The sequence below is a fragment of the Molossus molossus genome, unplaced genomic scaffold (assembly GCF_014108415.1).
Source record: "Molossus molossus isolate mMolMol1 unplaced genomic scaffold, mMolMol1.p scaffold_m16_p_12, whole genome shotgun sequence".
NCBI classification, from domain to species: domain Eukaryota; kingdom Metazoa; phylum Chordata; class Mammalia; order Chiroptera; family Molossidae; genus Molossus; species Molossus molossus.
Window position 1 is genome coordinate 62,535,019 of NW_023425347.1, and position 5,229 is coordinate 62,540,247.

Here is a 5,229-nt window from a genome sequence, read left to right on the forward strand (position 1 = left end):
CCCTGCAAAGTCTGCTTTATAGAGAGAGAGACCGTAGGAACTGGACAGTGGAAAAAATGTTTGCTAAAATTATTTGAATTATAAAAGAAAAATTAATCATTATACTTTAAAGAAATATTAATTACTTCTTTTTTTACATGATAGGTCCTTGATAGAATTTGAAACTCACAAATTACTGTACTGAAATTTTTATACTAAGAAGCATAAATATGCCATCTGACAGGTAAAACTCTTGACAGTTATATAACTACTAGAATATAAATATGTTTCCCTCCTCTTTTTGGCCATTTGAATCCTCTTTTGACCTCAAGACTTGATTCATATCCTGGCAATTCAAGAAAGCCACCACGGCTATTCTGCCTTCTCACTTCCTCCTGTGACATCCTTTAGCATTTCTTTTTCCTACCACTCTTCTATTAAACCATCTCTTTTCTTAAGCAAGTCTTAGGCATACGCATTACTATACAAATTCTAATCTCCTTGTAAAATGACCATAATTTTGGATTTTTTTTTCTTCTCACTTTTGTCTTTCCTGTGTTTCTTATTACTGACCTTCCCAAGTATTGTGTTGCTGCTGAATTTCCCTCTTTATTTTCTCAACTCTTTGATTTCTGTTTCCCAGCACCATTTTTCTGGCCACAACCTTGCCTATTCTCCATAAAAATATTGGTTGACTTCCCTGGCTACTAGTCTGAGAATCTTGGATTCCTGACCCCTGTTTAGCTCAATTCCCACAAAGTCCACTTTGATGCCCGGGTGAGACTGAAGCCTTGGTTAAGCAAGGATATTTGACATGAGACTGTGTTTTATGTATATATAAAAACCGCAGCAGATAGAAAAAAGATATCTGCACTTGCATGTTTATTGTAGTGTTATTACAATAGCCAAGATGTGGAAATAGACTAGGTGTCCATTGATGGATGAATGGATAGAGAAAATGTGGTATAATATACATGAAATATTATTTAGCTATAAAAAGAAGGAAATCTTGTCATTTGTGAAAACACGGATGGACCTTAGGAACATTATGCTAAGTGAAATAAGTCATACAGAGAAAGACAAATACTGTATGATCTCACTTATATGTAGAATCAAAAATAACTGAATTCATAGAAACAAAACAGACTGGTGGCTGCCAGAGGCAGGGAGTTGGGGAACTGGGTGAAGGTGGTCAAAGGTGCCAAGTTCACCATGCACCTGGGATATAAAAGAAGTAAGTCCTGGGATTTAATGCACAGCCTGGTGAATGTAGTTAACAATACTGTATAGTACATTTGAAGGTTGCTAAAAGAATAGATCTTAAAAGTTGTCATCATAAGAAAAAGAACTGTCGTCACTCTATGAGGTGATGAATATTAACTAAACATTGTGGTAATCATTTTACAATATATACAGATATCAAATCATTATGTTGTACGCCTTAAACTAATACAATGTCATATGTCAGTGATATCTCAATAAAATGGAAAAAAAAAACTGTGCTTCACTTTCCTCATCTGTAGATGAAAATAGAATCCTCCACCACTGGGCTTTGTAAGGATTAAATAAAATTACATTTATTTAGTACAGTACCTACCACATAGTAGGTACCTAACAGATGCTAGTTCCTTTTCTTTTTTCCTTTGGGATTACATATAGGTCCATTATCTGAAATTTGGAACACTGATTCTACAATTGGTTAATGGGTATGTTTGAAATAAGAATTCTGTGGTAAATAATTTTGGGAAACACTGGGGTTCAATTAAATTTGAAAGATGTCTTCTCAGAATCTTGAATCTGCTATGCTTCTCTAGAAGAATATACCAGCCAAATTTTTCCAAATATATTTGACAGCAGATGTCTGCTTTTCATGCAGTGTTTATAAAATATTGGATTAGAGGAGCATGTTGACAATTTAACTCCTCTTTATGCAGACCTCAAAATAAATCTTCCATTTCATTGATTGATATCTTAAGATAAATTGTGTTTTTTTAAGCTATTTTTTTTTTTTTTTTTTGCGATTATGTACGCATATAAATCAGGATTTCTCAATTTTGTGCAACCAAAACAAAACAGGAAATTAAATTGGATATTGGGGATGAAATGAGATAGAAACTTGGGAATCATAAAATGTAACCTCAGACTTTGTATGTTTAACAAAACATTCTTGCTCTACTCAGCTAATGACTTTATAAAAGTTTAAAGTTATAAAACTTAAACAAAAAAGATATAAAACTTATTAAACTTAAAAATGGAATTAAAATGTTACCTCCAGTATGGAGCCGTGAACTGCTGCCGATAATGGGACTCTAAAATGTATGTACTTACGTAAAACACGAACGGGGAGCTTTGGAGATGGAACAAAGGCGTGGATTCTAAAGGGAAACTGAGATGAGGGAATGAAATGGAGCGAGTTCCTTTGTTTTTGTTTTTTTGTGTGGCTTTCCTTTGAAATGATGTAGGTGGCAAAAAAATGACCAGAGTTTTTGGTTGAAATCCCTGCCATTGTTTTCGCCATGTGAACCAGGTGAAGAAACACTAGGGCAACTAGAACTACCAGAAAGTTAGGAGAAAACCCTTAAAGGGAGAAAATAAAAAGATGGGGAATCCCTATTGCAATGTCTAAGCTCAGTCCAAGTTTCTAGATAACCGGAGAACCACACATGGGCGAGGCAACAGGAAGCAGCTTATAACAAAGGCTTCATTGCCTGATCTGAGATATGAGCCTCCACCTCTCACAGGTAAGGGCAGTGTGCAGTTTCAGTATAACAAAGTGAAATACCTGCTAAAACAAAGCAAAACAAAATGAAATAAAATAAAAACAAATACCAACTCTTTGGAGCAATATAACAAATATTGTTCTATAACAATATAACAAAATACAGAGTCTAAAAAACAGAACATTTACAATGATCAAAATACCATTCAACATTGCTCAACATATCAAGAGTCAAAAAATAAAGAAACCTATCCTGAAGGGAAAAGATCAACAGATAACAAATGCTAAGATAACCTGATACTCAATTTATACAATAAAGATTTTAAAGAAGATATAATAACTGAGTAAGATAAAGTTAGCATGCCTTAATGGAATTTGTAGCAAAGATATGTTAAATGTAAACAAAAAAGAGAGAGAGAGAAAGAGAGAACCAAATGGAAATGTTTAAAGTGAAAAAGAATGCAATATCAGAAATTTAAAATTCACTGGAATAACTTACTGGCAGAATGGAGATGATACAGGAAATAGACTCTGAAGACAGATGACTAGATACTGTGCATTCTGAAGAAGAAAGAAAAAATTGTTTTTATATTAATAGAGCCTCCGGGACCAGAACAACATTTCAAAAGATCTAACGTGTGGGTATTTGAAATCCCAAAAGCAAAGGGGAGAGAGAATGGGACAGAACACTATTTAAAGAAATAATGGCTAAAAACTTCTCATAGTGTGTGAAGGAAATAAAAGGATTCAGGAAGGTCTGAATTCCAAATGGTATACATAAATTAGATGATAATGACACTTAAGTACATTAGAGTAAAATTGCTTAAAAGCAAAGGTAAAGAAAAAATTTTGAATATAGAGTAGAAATAACACACTATAGAAAGGGGAACAACGGTTTGAATAATTGTGGACTTTTCATTATAATCATAAGAATCCTGAATACCTTGGAAACATATTTTGAAGTGATGAAAGAAAAAACATGTCACGTCAGAATTTTATAGCCAATGAAAAGATTTCTTAAAGCATGAAGGCTAAAAAAGGACATTTTTCAGATACAGAAAAGCTAAGGGAATATGTTGCTACCTTAACTGTACTACTGACATTATAATAAAAGTTCTTCAGAGTAAAGGGAACTAGAACCAGATGGAACTCAGATCCTTGGAAAGAAATAACTGGCACTGGTAAATACATAGGTGGATATAAAAGTCTATGTTTTCTCTTAAAATACATGTGAATATATAAAATAAAAATTATACTATTGTATTGAGTGGTTTATAATGTATACAGTATATGCGACAGCTAAATATAAAGGATGGTGAGAAGTTAAGTGGGCTTAAACAATTGCAAGGTGTCTGGGCTATACATGAAACAGTACAGGATCAACTCAAGTACAGTAAAAAGTTGATGATGTATAGTGTAATCACTAGAAAACCCACCGAAGAATAAAGCAAAGAACTAAGTGACCAAAAAATAAATTAAAATGGAATTAGAAAAAATAATTTTCAAAAAAACAACAAAGGGTATATAGAAGAACAAAACACAGAAGGAACAAACAGAAGACAAATACTAAATCCATACACATCAAAAATTATATTAAATGTTAATAAATTAAAAACTCCAATTAAAAGGAAGAGATTTTGTTTTATATAGGTGAGAAAATAAGACAACCCCATGCTGTCTACAAATTTTTCAAATAAAAAGTGCAGTTTGCTTGAAATGGATAAAAACATGAATTGCAAACAGTAGCTATAAGATAGACTAGCTATATTCTTATTAGATAAAGTTTACTTTAAGGCAAAGTATTACTAAAAATAGGTATTTTACAGTAATAAACGTACCAATTTATAGGAACACACAATCATGAAGACTTTGAATGTACTGAATAGTGAGTTCATCCTGGCGTGCATGGCCGGGCTGGAATGGATGCCTCTTCATTTTCCTCTTCATCTTCCTCCGCGGAGGGTTTGGGCTCCGTGGACCTGTAGCCACAGCATTTCATCGAGGTGGAGACTCAGAAGCATCGCTTCCAGCAGCTGGTGCACCAGATGACGCAGTTTTGTTGGGAGAAGTGCATGAACCAGCCCGGGCCAAAGTTGGGCAGTTGGGCTGAGGCCTGTTTTGTGAACTGCATTGAGCGCATCATTGATACAAGCCAGTTCATCTTGAATGGACTGGAACAGACCCAGAAATCCAAGCCAGTCTTCTCAGAAAGCCTTTCTGACTGATTTCAGCATTACCTCTTTGGCAAAGGAAGAGAGAACAGAGGGGAGAGGAAGAGAGAGAAACACTGATGTGAGAGTGAAGCATTGATTGGTTGCCCACGGCACTCCCCACACTAAGGATCAAGCCTGCAACCTAGGCATGCAACCTGAACTAGAATCAAACCAGCAACCCTTCGGGGCACAGGATGACGCCCAAACAACTGAGCCACACTAGCCATGGCCCTTGGTCTTTATTCCTGAGTGGGCTTTCATTAAGCTTCCTACTTCACACAAAACTTAGAAGCCACAAAATAAAAGGTTGTTAATTTG

At 34.8% G+C, this 5,229-nt stretch overlaps 1 pseudogene; it reads left to right on the forward strand.

The window, feature by feature from the left end:
* Positions 1 to 4,617: 4,617 nt before the first annotated feature.
* On the forward strand, positions 4,618 to 4,923 carry LOC118626766 (annotated as a pseudogene).
* Positions 4,924 to 5,229: the final 306 nt, after the last annotated feature.